A 16,657-nucleotide genomic window follows, 5' to 3' on the forward strand; every position below is an offset into this window, starting at 1 on the left:
GCGCAGTAGCGCTAAATCACGCATGCGCACAAGCACCAAATTGCGCTGTGCACCTGCGCAGATACAGCACTTCAGGTTGCGGGCTTTTCATGTTGCGAACGGGCCTCCGGAACGGATCCCGTTCGCAACCAGAGGTACCACTGTATTAATGTATTATGGATTCCCCCCCCCCCTTACATCAACATGACTGCGTCCAATTTTTTGTCAAAACCATGATCAGAGACAGGTGGGAATGCATACCTTGTTGGTCTTGCATAAGTGAAATAGCCATCACAGATCAAACAACAGAGGCAGGGCTTTAACATAATTTCTGCTTGCCACCTTTTCTTTAACCAGTTAAAAAGAAAAAAACAAACACCTGGCCTGGACACTGAAAACAAAACAACTCTCCAAAACCGACCAAGCAACCAGCTAGGTTGCTACTTCAGGTCACTTAAGGAAGGGGCCTTTATCAGTCCTCCCTGCCCTCTATATACCAAGAAGGGGTCTGAGTTTGCCACTGACAGAGGACTTTAATGTACAGTACTAGGGACACTCTGGGTGGGAAAAGCTTGAGCATGACTTCCATTTCAGAATCTATCACCTTGTGGAGATTGCTCGAAAGCTTAGCTTGCACTTGCTGAGAGAAGAAAGAACGAGCCTTAAAAAAATTCCTCCCAGTAGCACCTTAGAGACCAACTAAGTTTGTCATTGGTATGAGCTTTCGTGTGCAGTATATTGTTCCATTGATCACAAATCTCTGATTGATTAAAAAGAAACAGAAGGAAGAGCCCGCACCATCAGGCTATTAGAACAACAGGATGAGCATTCTGGCTCTGCCACCCTAGCCTCGTTTTCGGTTCTCATTGTCTTGAAACTTGTGGAAGGTGAACTTCTGCAACAACAACAACTTATTATTTATACCCCGCCCATCTGGGTGGGTTTCCCCAGCCACTCTGGGCAGCTTCCAACAGAAAAATGAAATAAAATAATCAATTAAACGTTAAAAGCCTCCCTAAACAGGGCTGCCTTCAGATGTCTTCTAAAAAACTGGTAGCTATTTTTCTCTTTGACATCTGATGGGAGGGTGTTCCACAGGGTGGGCGCCACCACCGAGAAGGCCCTCTGCCTGGTTCCCTGCAACTTGGCTTCTCGCAACGAGGGAACCGCCAGAAGGCCCTCGGTACTGGACCTCAGTGTCCGGGCAGAACGATGGGGGTGGAGACGTTTCTTCAGGTATACTGGACCGATGCCAATGGAAAACCTTTTGCATCATCAGTGTTTGTTCCCATTGCATTGGAAAACCAGGGTTTTAAAAATGCACCAGCAAACACTATGGAGAAAGGCAACCCAAATGAAGCTGTCAACTCTAAAATACATTATTGCAACAATTTCTTAGTTGTTTACAGAGCGATCCAAACGCCTCTTGCACCAGGCCGAGATGAGGGGCTTTGGATTGGGCAGAGATTGCTTTTTTACACAGCCCTGCCACCATGCCAGCCTCAGTCTGCTGGCGCAGAGCTCTCCCTTTTGCCCGCTGAACTGCCACTGATAGGCACTCTACTGGTGGCAGCCAGCGGAAAGATTCCAACCACTTTCAGCCTCACCCAACATGCTTGCTTTGGCTGTTGATGTGGCTCCATCACTCCACTCCTCAAAGACAACCCAGACAGCAGCTGGGGTTGAGAATGATGTGTCCAGCTCTTAGGCTGCAATGCTGTGCTTGCTTACTTGGAAAGTAGCCCCACCGAACACAGCGGTACTTACTTTTGAGTAAATGTAAGTAGGCTCATGCTTTATGGATCCTTCAGGCGAAGAAGCTTCTGCTCCTGTTCACGCCTTCATTTTAGGCTGCACACCCCAGGGAGCAAACCCCATTGAACTCAGTGGTACTTATTCCTGAGTAGATGTGCACAGGAGGAATTGCTCTGGAAATGCCTCTGAAGCTTTTGTGCTGTTATTTGGGCACCTGTTGACTGTAGTTAATGCAAGTGGGGTAGGCAGGAGAAGAGAGACATTTAAAATCGAATGCGTACCCCAGCCAGTTTGCATCAGCCGCAGGCACCGATGTAAGCCTCGTTTTGGTATTTATTTTCACCCCCGATATGACATATGGGAAAGTTTTGACTTCCCAGGCGTGTGTGTATTGTCTCTTAAATATAACATGAGAAATAATAAATAACCATAACCCATTTTGGAGGACCTTTTTTTAAAAAAAACACACCAAAAAACAAAAACAGAAAGCTTTTGAAGTCAGATCCTGCGTGCCGTAGTAGAAATGGAAAGACCCATAAATGTCTTCATTCAGGCACTCGTTCACGTTACGAAGTCCTCCCCACCATTTTCTCTTCTGGGTGGATAGCAAGATATACGGTAGATAAGCAGCTTAAGAAAGGCTGGGTTGTGACTTTAGCCTTACCTGTAAAACTCTCCCTGTTCTTGTTGAAAATGTAAATTAGAAGGACATTTTGGAGGCTAAGAAACAATGTGGTTTGATTAAACTCCTTTGGCAGAAAGTGTTGTTCTGCCACAGGGGTAAGAAACCTGGTGCTGTTGGGAATTGTAGTGCAGCCAAACAGGGTGATGGGAATTGTAGTGCAGCCACATCTGGAGGGCACCAGGTTCCCCACCAGAGCTCTGTCCTTAAGCCCCAAGCCAACCTTCCAACAAGCCCAGTTGCCCCAGCCACCACTCCCTCTTCTCCACCCATACCTCATGTCCAGGTTGTCTCTAAGGGGCTTGGCTTAGCTTGTTGTTGGAAGTCTTAAGAAGCTGCAGGAGTATTCCTTACAGCTGCAATACTGCAGCTTCCTCTTGCAAACAGGCAAAGCAGAGGGGTTTCTCCTCCATCTAGTCCACAATATCTTATCACATTCGGTGCATCATGCGGTGGAAATACTTCTATTATCTCTTTTGGTCTCGGAGGATGTGTATTCTTAGAGCTTCTTTATTAAGGGAAGCAAATATTAACTAAGGCTTTGTGGCAGCCGTGTAGAATATGCCAGTGAGGATTAAATGGGAGCTCAGCACATTACATTAAGATGAAAAATCACCTTGTGGCTGCTAGGTGCTGATAAAGGCGCTTTCTTTTTATTAGATGATTGCTTAATGTTGTGGCCACAACATTGCGTCAGAGTGGCTTTAGTGCTTTAGTATGAAGTGGGTAACACAGGAGTGTATTTGCAGAGAGAGAGAGAGAGAGAGAGAGAGAGAGAGAGAGAGAGAGAGGAGGAGTTTTGCTCCACCATTAGCCTGACTACTAAAATACAGCTATGCTCTCCTACTCAGAAATTTGCACATTTCGTTTTATGTTGCACACAACAATCAAATGGCCTGGTTCGGCTACCCAGAAGGCGAGAAAGATGGAAGACCTCGTGTTGTGGCATGTGGAGTATACTGGCAGCAACAGAAAGATGGAGTGTTGGTTCAGGGATGAATGCAACAGCTTAGATGACCCCTGTCCGAGGGGAAGGCGGAATTCAGTGAGAGGCGCACAGCGGAGCTGGGAGCGATGGAGCCTTGCAAGTACATCTGGCTTGCTTCTCAGTCAGAAGGGGGAAAGAGGCTCTGGCAAGCCAGGATGGATGGAAGAGCTGCTAGGCTCGGAGGTCAGAAAAGGAGGCCAGTTTAATCGTTCGCCTAAATAACCTGCTGATATTTTAATCAGGTGCTTATGCGTGGTAAATGCTGATCTCCTATACAACTCTGTAAAGCACTGTAGCCCTTTTGAAAAACAGTGAGCTCTAGGTGGCATGTTCAGTTGGCCAGTTTGGGCACATTTCACTTCATGCATCCTTGTAGGTACCGGTACCTGTTGTGCAACACAGTAATGCCAATGGTGTTTGTCCATTCTGTAAACCACACCTGGTTGGGGGGGATCTCACTAGACTGTGGTCATTTCTGTGATTCTGTACTCAGAAGACTTCCATTGAAAGTTTTCAAGTGAACCAGGTTCAAAGCATTTTAATCTGTTGTTAATCTCTGGCAGTTGAAGTACCGGGAACCTAGGAGCTTCTTCTCCCACACAATTTCTTAACGACAATATTATTTTGATCTCCAATCTGGAGAGATCAAGTACTAGCACTCAGTGTTCATGGCATAGCCATATAGAGTTTATCTGCCAAATATTCCCAAAATGCCCACAAAGCTCTTTTGTGCTGGTGGCATTTATAATTGCTTGGGGAACTAAAGATAGTGGTTTCACAGCCCACCCATTTCCTGCTGTGATGGATTCCTTTGTGGCTATCACTTGTATATATCACAACTTATTTCACTTGGACCCCACAGCTGCATTGCTCCCAATAGAGTCCTCCCTCTGGGAAACATATAATGGCCAAGAAAAGTTTGCCCAGAGAACATTCAGTACTTTTAGATCTCTAGCATCACCTAGCTGTGTGGAGAGAATAGCACCCTTGTTTCATTTAATAGCACCTTGCCACTCCACTGCTTTTCACTATAAGGGCGCTTCCAGGTGACCTGCTAACTGAGATTTGTTTGCAAGGAGATCAGATAACGTTGGCTGTTTTGTTCAGCATTCTTTCTGGTTTGTTTGCAGGGAGGGCATAGATGCAGTTGCATCAAAATAATAATATGTAATATCCTACCCTTTCCTTATTGCAAAAAAGGCTGCTCTTCGGGGAGAGTGGGTTTGTTGCACAACCATCGCCAATCAGCTTTAATGGCACAACCTGAATTTCCCCATATGTGATTGAATCCCACCCCAAAATAGTAGCATCCAAAGAGGAAAGAGTATGTGTTCACATCTTTTCGGAAGTATCAGGAAAAGGAGGCCAGCTTTAAGTGTTTGTTTAGGTGGTCACCTAATGAAATTGCCCTGCCTCCAGCCCCCATCCATTCTCCATTGAGAATTTAAAGGATCTTAACGAGAAAGAAGAATCCTTAGTGATGTATTAGTCCTATCTATGATTCCTTAGGACCCAGGTGGCGCTGTGGTTAAACCACTGAGTCTAGGACTTCCTGATCAGAAGGTCGGCGGTTCGAATCCCTGTGGCGGGGTGAGCTCCCGTTGCTCGGTCCCAGCTCCTGCCAACCTAGCAGTTCGAAAGCATGTCAAAATGCAAGTAGATAAATAGGAACCGCTACAGCGGGAAGGTAAACGGCGTTTCCGTGTGCTGCTCTGGTTTGCCAGAAGCGGCTTTGTCATGCTGGCCACATGACTGGAAGCTATACGCCGGCTCCCTCGGCCAATAATGCGAGATGAGCGCCGCAACCCCAGAGTCGTCCGCGACTGGACCTAATGGTCAGGGGTCCCTTTACCTTTACCTTTATGATTCCTTTAGGGCAGTGTTTTCCAAATGGTATTCCAGGGAACTCTGGGGTTTTCTGCAGGTTCCTGAATTAGAAGATCAGTACCAGTAATAGTGGGCTTGCTTCTCTAGAAGATAGGGAGTGGTGGACAAGCCATCTTCCCATTCATTGTGCAATATTGGGTTGCATCTCACTGGGTTTTGTTTCGAGTTTGTTGGTGTAGGCAGGGTCATTGTGCAAAGCTCTTGTTCTTATGTGGTGGGAATGATGAAAGGTATGCACGTCTTTGATTTAGGACTGAAAGGGTGACATATGCACTAGACAGCAAGGCTCTTGCATCTTTAGCCAACCGTTCTGTATATAAGAGGGGGAAATGGGCAGGTGCATCTTTTCTCAGTTTTGGACCAGAGAGATGCAACAGGTGGCAGACACTGCCCAGGTGTCCCCATCAGTTCCACTGATACAGGAACCCACTCCTCTAAATTGCAGCTGGCCACCTGTTAAAGTTTAAACTAAACCTTTATATAATTTTCAGATTATAGAGTGTTAACAGACCCCATGGATCTTCTCATCCAATATGTTGTCAAAGAGGACATGAATATATTCATTTTACATATTTATATTCTGCATAGAATGTATTTAAGGTAAATGTATTCATTCTATATATTTATAGTCTATTTAAGAATATATTTATAAAGCATCTCTATCAGATTCTTGGCCAACTTTTTCTTGGAAACCTGAAAGAAAGGAATCCTGCAGCTTTTACCAGGGCACCTTGGAAGAAGTTAAGCATTCCTGGATCTAATGGAACCTCTAATTGTTGGGTGAGAATCCCTCTTCTTGTAGTTGAAAACCAGTGGTTCTTGCCCTATCCTTGGTGGAGAAGTGAGCAGCTGATTTCCACCTCCTTTTCTAAGATCCTTTTAAACATCTGAAAACTGCTAGCTGATTTTAGCTTGTTCTCAACAAATTTGTTTTCTAGACCAGGGGTGGCCAACTCCCAAGAGACTGCGATCTACTCACAGAGTTAAAAACTGGCAGTGATCTACCCCCTTTTGGGATGTTCAGGTCAAAGTTGTTGAGCTTTTTTTTTAGAAAGGAGGAAGGCCCATTTGGGGGGGGGGGTCAGGTCAAGGTTGCTGAGTCTTTTTCAGGGAGGAGGTAAAATGTTGAGCTTTTTAAAGGGGAGCCACAGTTGTTCAACTCCTTTGGGGGAGCCAATGATCTACCAGTGATCTGCCGCAGACTTCCAGTGATCTACTGGTAGATCACGATCTACCTGTTGGACATGCCTGTTCTAGACTATAAAGATAACTTAGTGGTCAATGCATCCAGATAAGCCTGAAAGAGACGCATTGGAATAAAACATTTGCTTGGTTCCAGGTTACTTTTCTCTCTTTTCCTCTTTCAAAGTTTGAAAATAAAAGAAGATTTGTGTGACACCTCCCAGTGTCCTGCTGAACACCTGGCTTCTTATGTGTCCCCAGATAATAATTTCAGTTTATTCATTTGCAAATGACTGCTTTAAAATAAAGTGATTTCAGTGTAAGCAAGTTTACCTCTCTTCAACTAAAACCAATAGGATTTAAAAGTGATTAACCTTAGCCGCATCATTCCTCCCAGCTGCCAGCCAAAGCCCTCTTCTGCAGAGCTATCTGCAGGGTGAAGTTAAGTGCAGCAGAGATACTGTATATTCCTGCATATAAGACTACTTTTTAACACAGGGAAATCTTCTCAAAAGTCAGGTGTCGTCTTATACGCCGGGTCGTATTTCTTATACGGCAAGTATATCCCAAACTCTATATTTTAACTGGAAAAGTCGGGGGGTCGTCTTATACGCCCAGTTGTCTTATACGCCGGAATATATAGTTTGGCAATGCCTCTGGTGCACCGTAAACAAGTGTACCATATGCTCTGTTGTGGTAAGCTGTGGCAAAAAACCCCAAAAGTTCAGCAGGCTTTCAGAATAGCTTTAGTGGGGGGAAGCTGTGACTGGGTCTTATTGGCTATTACAAAGGTAGGCAACGTGGGCCCCCTCTAGATGCCATTGGAATATAATTTCCAACATTGGCCCTGCTGAAGGAAGCTGATGAGAGTTTTATTGCAGCAACACACTTCCTATCCTTGGCCATGGCATTAGTTAAAAACCCTCCCTTCTCCCTGGAAAGCTTTTGCAAACTTTTCTGTGTACAGTGGTGCCTCGCTTAACGAATGCCCTACTTAACGAAATTTCCGCTTAACGAAAGGATTTTCCGAGCGGAGCTTGCCTCGCTAGACGAATGCGTTTTATGAAAAATTCGTCTAGCGAATCGCGGTTTCCCATAGGAATGCATTGAAATTCAATTAATGCATTCCTATGGGCATTTTTTTAAAAAAAAAATTCAATGCATTCCTATGGGATTCGCTAGACGAATTTTTGCCTATAATAAAAGACCCGTGGAACGAATTCATTTCGTCTAGCGAGGCACCACTGTACAATGTTCATGATCTGGAGGGAGAGGGAGGTGAGAGGAAAAGATGGAGATGAATGGGTTTCTTCCTGCTTTCCCAGGGCACGCCAGCTGAGCTTAGGAAGCTGTGCCAGTCCGGACTATTTGACCATCTGGTCCAGGATGGTCTATTCTGAGTGGTAGCAGATCTCAGACCCATCTGTTTACCTGATCCATTGGAAAAAAAAACCCACAGAGAGAGAGATGGGAAGGTTTGAACCAGGGTCATTCTGCAGGTTCTCTACTACTGAGCTATATGGCCCCTCCCAGTGAAAGATGCCCAGGCTGCCCTGCAGCTTTCACCTTAATGTGTTGAACAAGCTAAAACATTGATCATCTCAGGACAGCAGTCCTCTTTCTTGCTGACTAACCATACCTATTCTGAGCTTTTGCTTGGCTTTCTCAGTTGCCTCTTCTCACCTTGAGCCAGTGCACCTCCTTTCTCTTCATTCCAGACTTGCCTTCTGGAAAGCATAGGGTTATACATAGAGGTAAAGAAATGCCTTGGGACCCAGGTGGCGCTGTGGGTTAAACCACAGAGCCTAGGGCTTGCCGATCAGACGGTCGGCGGTTCGAATCCCTGTGACGGGGTGAGCTCCCGTTGCTCGGTCCCAGCTCCTGCCAACCTAGCAGTTTGAAAGCACGTCAAAGTGTAAGTAGATAAATAGGTACCGCTCCAAGCGGGAAGGTAAATGGTGTTTCCGTGTGCTGCTCTGGTTCACCAGAAGCGGCTTTGTCATGCTGGCCACATGACCTGGAAGCTGTACGCTGGCTCCCTCGGCCAATAACGCAAGATGAGCGCGCAACCCCAGAGTCGGTCACGACTGGACCTAATGGTCAGGGGTCCCTTTACCTTTACCTTTATAGAAATGCCTTATGCAGAGTCAGGCCAGTGGCGCATTTGGCTTAGTATTATCCATCCTTTCTCCAGCAACCGCTCTCCCAAGGTTTCAGGCAGGGCTCTCTCCCATCTCTTATTTGGAGATGCCATGCAAGGGGTTGAGCCTTTGACCTCCTGCAAACAAAGCAGATGATCTACCACTTTGCTGCAGCTAAAGTATGGGTTCTGTGCTTGGGCAGAACGAAATGACTGCCTGCTTCAAAGTGCTGCAGAAAGAGCCCCAAGACTCGGCATGCCACCACAGATATTATATTTTTATTTTTATTTTTTAGATTGCAGATCTGTAATCTCAACCGGCATTGTTAGGCCTGTGCTTTTTATATTGTGCTTCATGCTGCATGTAAAGGGGGTGCGTAACTATATGGTCTGATCAGAGGAATGTGTATCCATGGCAACACCATGTATTACCTAAAGATTCATACACATTTCGCTGGGGGTGGGGGGTGGGGAACCAGTTCCTTTGCTTTTGTGATCTGCATCTGGCTTCAGGCACATTGCAGGGCAAAGGGGCAAGATAGGTAACACCTGGTCTCTTTCTGCACCTCAGTGAAGAGTTTTATCCTCCGCTCCTGTAGGGATGTTTAAACGCTGCTACCTGCCATTTCATGCTTCTTAACCCTGTTTTCTTCTTCTTCTTCACTGCTATCTGATTTGTAACCCACCTCACAGCTTCCTTTTCGGCCCCTGACCTCTCCTGTCTCGCCTGCATAGTTCAGACTAAGCCACGGGTAGGCAGACTAAGGCCCGGGGGCCGGATCCAGCCCAATCGCCTTCTGAATCCGGCCTGCAGACGGTCTGGGAATCAGTGTGTTTTTACATTAGTAGAATGTGGGGTTTTTTTTATTTAAAATGCATCGCTGGGTTATTTGTGGGGCATAAGAATTGGTTCATCCCCCCCCCTTCAAAAAATAGTTCGGGCCCCCACAAGGTCTGAGGGACAGTGGACCGGCTTCCTGCTGAAAAAGTTTGCTGACCCTGCTGTAAGCCTCCGGCTGGTCCAGTATCATTTCAGCGCAACACCTAGCAAACACACTGGTGGCAGCATATCTATGATCATCAATTAGTAGTGGAAGTAGCTAGGGGTGGGAGGGAAGCTCGATTCAGTTCAAGGATGAACCTTCTAATTCACACTTCTCTGCAGTTCTCCAGCCAACTAATCTGTTTTTAAAAATTAAATAAATGCACATACTACCGTATAAATTAAAAAATCGTATATCAGTCAACGCAGCATACGAAAATGCACTGTATTAGGGAGAAGTGCTTTGCAAAATTGTGCCTATTAAGCAAACTTGATTGTGTATAGTAGGAGAAATCGACACTAAAATGCTGGTGAGTTTTCATGAAGGCTAAGAAATAATAATCACAAACTGATGTGGAAACGTGGAGAACTGAACTTAAGATTAGGAAAATAATATGTGAAACTGAGAGAAACCAAAATTGACAGATCCATCTATCTCTATCCATAGCTGTATTCTATCCTCCCCACCCAATATAGGGCCCCCAGTAGAATCATAGAGTTGGAAGAGACCACAAGGGCCTTCCAGTCCAACCCCCTGCCAAGCAGGAAACAGAAGAAGGCTAAGAAGCAAACCCTACACAAATCTGGAGTAGAGTCCTTAAGACAGCTGGGTGGCGCGTTGTACGCTTCCTTCCAGCAACTCCTGCAGCCACATTGGTGCCAAACATATTGCTCAGCTTTCCTTTGGACCACATCAGCAAGGCTGAGAAGAGGGTCTTATCATCTGGGCAGCCCAGGACTTCCATACACACTGCCCAGGCTTGCACCCCAGGGAGGTCAGTTCAGTGCTGCTAACGCAGCAGTTTGACTTCACCCCTGGAGGCGCACTCCATTGTTTCTTGAGACATGATGGATGTCAACAACAACAGTCTTTAAGCAACACATTCAAATGCCCTTAGCAAGAACTTTTCACACTTCCTAAGGGTCAGTGCAAGTGAACTGGTATGAATGCCGGCCCAGTGGGACTCTGGTGCCGCAGAGCAGGAGTTGTAGTGGGAAAGACCCTGCAACTGCACTCTGGATAGAAGCGATCGTAAGCAAGGCTCCTGCCTTAATGCATTTCACCCCTCCACTCAAGCCTTTGGCATTGGGGCAAACTGGTTTTAGGAACTGGATAATCAATGGACAAACAGGCCGTAGCTGTCCTCTGGGCAACGTGGTCTGGCTATCTCAGTTCCTTCCTACTCTTAACACATTATAATGTGAACCGCTCATAAAAGAGTCCTGTTGGGTTATAGTCTTAAACCTCTAGCTGATCATTTCCAGCAGTTCTGGCCACTTCAGAGGGGGAGCTTTTCGTACGGATCTACGATATGCCGGCATATAAAATGCCACCTGCGCAGTAATAGCTTGCAAAGCATGAAAAGGCAGGGAAAACAACTTACACCCCATCGAGAATCCCAGAATAGTTGAGGTTGTTCCATTCCTGTTCATTAAGCCCACCTCCTCACACTGGAAGGAGAAACATGATGATCTCCCCATGTCAAGCTGCGTTTGGTTGCACAATAGCCCAAAATGAGAGGCGATTAAATGTACAGTGCAAATGTAGATCAGGCTTTCTGTTGTTTTGGTTGTTATGTAGGGGGACATACTAAGTAATAACCTGGAGATAATTGATTTTGGCCTCATGGTAGGATACAAGTCCAGCCCCACCTTGGAAATGGGCTATTGAAGAGAGATGTTGAGGTCCATAATACTGTGTGCAATGTGCTGGCTTTGGTCTCCATTCAGAAGCAAACGTCCACAGGGACATGCAGCTATTTGATTCATCAGGACTTGCATACATGAATCAAGACGTTAGTCTAAAGGTTATATATAACTCCCAGACTATAGAATAGCAAACAGCTTCTTTATCGTTGCCATCAGATGATTGATTGTTTAATCAACGAGTCATTACAAAGTCACAAAACAACAATAAAACTCAAGTAATTTCCTTCAGGGGGGCTTTAGCAATACATATTAATACAAATGGATTTCTTGTCAATTTGTGGCGTTTGTTCCTTCAGGCTTTCTCCTTTTTGCTTTAGCGCTGCATTATTATTTTCTAAACTCTCCATTTCTCTTGGTTGTGAAATACCGGTAGCGGTTCTGCTCTAGATGGATCACGCACAAAAATCGGCATACACTTCAGATATAAATTTCCTTCCAAGCACAGCACTGGTGGAGCAATGTAACTGAATAGCATAATTTCCTGAGGACTGTGATTCATATATACATAATTGCTGATGTGATGAAACCTTACAGTGGCGGCAGTGGCCCCTCTTGGCAAACTGAATGGGCATCGTTTGAAATCTTAATGCTGAGAAGGCGTTATGAAGGGAGCTGGAGTAACTTTCTGATGCGTCTTAATGGGTCTTGGTCATGGTTTTTGACATGCACCTTAAACAAGTAAGAAACGTGCTTGAAAGGAAACACAGAGTCAACTTCTCCCTCCCATGCCATCAGTTTAAAGCAGGCATCCCCAAACTGCGGCCCTCCAGATGTTTTCGCCTACAACTCCCATGATCCCTAGCTAACAGGACCAGTGGTCGGGGAAGATGGGAAATGTAGTCCAAAACATCTGGAGGGCCGAAGGTTGGGGATGCCTAGTTTAAAGAATCCAAACATAATCTGATCAGACATAATTTCATCACACATTGCTGGCAGTTATTCCATAGCAAAACAAGGTGCCACATTCCATGCTCACCTTTGACTGGACTTACCTTTACCTGGCTTATAGCATAGCCCAGTTGTTCCCCTACGGTTGTTTTTTTTCTTCCAAGCACAACTTGGAAGAAAATGCCGGCCCAGTGGGACTCAAGCACAACTTGGAAACTTGGAACAACTTGGAAATTGCAAAGGGTCTTGGTGAGCCACTTGGTAATCTTTCTACTTGTTATAGCACTTGCAATGAGCTCTACTAGATGCCGTGTGATTTTTAATTGTATTTTTATAGCTTCCTTTATTTCTTATCAATTTTTTATTTCGTTACAATTTGCATTCCATGGAATGAAATGCAATATAGGAAAGAAACAATACAAATACAATCAAAAACCAATAAATTAAATGCAACAGATGTGCCGTCTCCTGCCTTCAACCACAAATCCACAGATACCCTTTGGACCACGTGAGTGAAGCTCACAGACCACAGACCACAGTTTGGGAACTGCCATAGCTGAACGGCTTGTAGTTTCCCTTAACCATTATGCAGGATCTACCTTCTTGTAATATAGAGACGCTGGAGTAATGGTGTCTAAGAGTGCACTTTCACTCTGGTCCCAAAAGCACTTGTTACTTGGAATGAAGCACCGCTGAGAAAAATGGGATTATATATTTAGGATTAAGGTTCTAGCCTCTGATGCATACTGAACACTGATTTACTCAGTATTGAAGTTGTACCTAGTCATGTAACCCACACGACATGTATAAATATTTATGTTTCTCATGTGTATTGTATGTGTGCTTGCTGTATTATATGCTATAACCTCTAAAACTGTGACACCAGAGTTACAAATGACTTTCCTACACCTGCTTGATTTCAATTTGTTCTCTTTGGATATGTACTTTTATAAGATGTCCTTGCGGGGGGGGGGGGCGAAACCTCGCTTCTGCAAGGGGGCCCTCCTTTATGTAAACTTTTCTGTAGGCAATGGAAGATCAAAGCTGGCTGGAAATAAAATTGTGAATGATGTACGTCCATTTTACAAAAAGATCCTGGTTCCCCCACCCCCCAATAAAGTGGTGTGAATCAGTCATTTCCCTCCATTTTTAGGATCTTTAACAAGAATGCCTTAATTTTCTTTCAAAATCCTATGGACTTGATTAGTAAAGGTAAAGGGACCCCTGACCATTAGGTCCAGTCGTGACCGACTCTGGGGTTGCGCGCTCATCTCGCATTATTGGCTGAGGGAGCCGGCGTATAGCTTCTAGGTCATGTGGCCAGCATGACAAAGCCGCTTCTGGCAAACCAGAGCAGCACACGGAAACGCCGTTTACCTTCCCTCTATAGCGGTTCCTATTTATCTACTTGCATTTTGATGTGCTTTCGAACTGCTAGGTTGGCAGGAGCTGGGACCAAGCAACGGGGATTCGGACCGCCGACCTTCTGATCAGCAAGCCCTAGGCTCAGTGGTTTAGCCCACAGCGCCACCTGGGTCCTTATGGACTTGATTACATCCAGTGAAAAGAAAGTCACTTGGGACCACAGTAACTACTGTGCTTCCTGGGTGAGGGCTTAACAGTGCAGGTAATTTAGATATTGCAAATAGGTAACTAGCAGCAGGTTGGGTTAGTTTTTGTCCCCTAAACATGCTGGGTTTCCTTTGGAAAGGATAAATCTGGATTAAATGGGGGGGGATGTTAATGCCAACAACACCATGTCCGCACTTGTGAAAAAAATTGCATCCATGAGGAGCACACATCCCACGCTAAACACCTGTCTGGAAGCACCCAGAAACATTGTGGTAAGTTGCAGACATAATAATCTGCAACCAGAACAGAGACACCATCTTCTTAAAGAGGTTTGAGGGAGCTTGTGTGTGACACCGCATGACGTCATGACATCATGTGCGCATGCTGTGAAGGTCCAGGGGGTGGAGTCGAATGCTCACTGAATATCGGCACGGCTCAGCCCTCTCAAAAACAAAAACAAAATACTTGAGGGGGACCGAAACTGCCTCAGCCCCTAGGAGTTGGCATGCCTGAACCAGAACATGCCTGGCACTTTATATATTGGCTGTCATCCATGAGTAGCATCTGTGCCCAATTTTTAAAATGTGATTTCTCCTTTCAGAATGTGCACTGAAAGGTGTTTTTTTAAAGCAACAACAACAACAACAGCCATGTGGGAATTTAGCTTGAGGGTTTTGCGGCCTAAACCTAAACCCCATTGAACACAGTAAGACAACCAAGTCAATGTAATTTAAATTGAGTTTCCAATGTGACCTCACACCTGAAATCCCGAGACATTCCCTCTGGACTAGTACTGCAGAGATTAAAGGAGCTATAGCTGATGGGTTGTTTTTTTTCTGAGGGGTGGGGGCATGGAAATCCTCCCCAGTGGTAATCTTTAAAGCTTCTGCAAGCTTCAGACCCCGAAGCAAGCTAGGGATAATATTCTTTCTGCTGATAAAATGAGACATTTGTATTGGAATCTTTGTGTTTCTGGGGGGCATACGAAAACGTCCAGTCTCTGTCAAGCATTGTTTAACCAGAAGCAGGAACTTGTTAAGCCACACATTGGGGAAATTCATTTAACACTTGTTACATTGCTCTCTCTCTCTCTCTCTCTCTCTCTCTCTCTCTCTCTCTCTCTCTCTGAGGCAGGATCAATCATTGCATTAACACAAGTGTCTAACTAGAACATCTGTGCCCTAATTCAAGAGGTTCCTTCCAGGAAATCTCATGGATGAAAATAAAACCTGACAGGAGAGGCACTTGTTTGCTGAATCAATACATTTTTAACCCTTCATATAAGGCTCATGATGGCAACAGGGAGAGCAAAAAGGGAGATCCAGGAAAAGTAAATAACATTTCTTGGTGGGTGGGTTGTGTCTCGCATGTTCGATTTCTGAAAGAGAATTTTTTACATTAATACTCGTATCTTATGCACATTTCCCCCTGAAATGAGTCTTATTAACATAGGCCGATGATATAATTTCTTTTTTTTAAAATGTTTTAAATATTAACCATCCAGATTGAAATCACAATAAGGAAAAGACCTTTCAGACAAAAGAGACCCCATAAACAATCGTCTCCTTGAGGCTCAAATTAAACAGGCACAGCATGGATGTATTTCTTTAGAAAACACAACTACTTTTTGCAAAGGAGGCCAGGAATACAGGCTTGGAGTGAGAAGAAGCCAGGAGACCTTGCCTTCCCGCCCACTGTCTCACCAGGGTGGTACATGTTCTGGTTTTCTCCTGATTGGACTAATGCAGCACATTCTACGTGGCGCTACCTTTGAAGGTGACTCAAAAACTGCAATCAATCCAGAATCCAGCTGCTAGATTGGCGACTGGGAGCAGCTGCCGGGACCATACAACACTGGTCCTAAAGGATCTTCACTGGCTCCCAGTACGTTTCCAAGCACAATTCAAAGTGCATACCCTCTGAATGGTGTGGATATGACCAGGAAATAAGTTCTAGAGGATCTCTGTTTGCATGAACAGATCAAGGTTGTGGAACCTGCTGCCTTCTATCAGTTGTTGGACTACAGCTCTCATCATCACTGAACATTGGCCATGCTGGTTGAGGCTGTTGGGAACTGGAGTCCAACAATGTCTAGGGGGCTACAGCAGTGTTTCCCAACCTTGTGCCTGCAGATGTTTTGGGACTACAACTCCCATCATCCCTAGCTAGCAAGACCAGTGGTCAGGAATGATGGGAATTGTAGTCCGAAAACAGCTGGAGGCACAAGGTTGGGAAACACTGGGCTACAGGTTCTTGATCCAAAAAAAGAAAAACACTTCGAGTACGTAAAATGGTATTTTCTTCGAGGAAATATAAGGGTCCAAGAACTGGGAGAGATGACTGAGGGCAAGGCCTGGTGGGAGAGGGGTGCTTGCTTCTCCTCGCTGTCCCTCTGCAGCTGCCTGTGCAGAATGCAGCAACAGCTCCAAAAACACACCCTGACCAACTGCTAGTTGCTTTGCTGTTTGCAGAAAGCGGAATAGCTTTCAGTCTATTTATGCATAGGTGAGATTCATGGGTGAGATTCGTTAAGCATAATGGATGCTTGTTCTTTGCAAGCCATGGGAAAGGATGTAGAAATGCTTTTTTGCTTTTGCAATGTGATCCTAAAAAAATCTAACAGCTAGAGATTGGTGCAAAGCAGTTGCCTTAACAATAGCCCTGCGAGAAGCCTTCTTTTGAAGGTGGGTGAGCATTGACCTTTCGTTCATACTCAGAAATGTCGAGTTTGTGGAAACGGAAAGGGATGCCTCCACATTTTAAGTCCTGCAGCTTTCGATCCAGAGCATACAACTCTACTTACATTTTACTGTGTTCATGCATGTCACTCAA

The sequence above is a fragment of the Zootoca vivipara genome, chromosome 2, assembly GCF_965207765.1.
Source record: "Zootoca vivipara chromosome 2, rZooViv2.hap1.1, whole genome shotgun sequence".
In the NCBI taxonomy this organism is placed as follows: domain Eukaryota; kingdom Metazoa; phylum Chordata; class Lepidosauria; order Squamata; family Lacertidae; genus Zootoca; species Zootoca vivipara.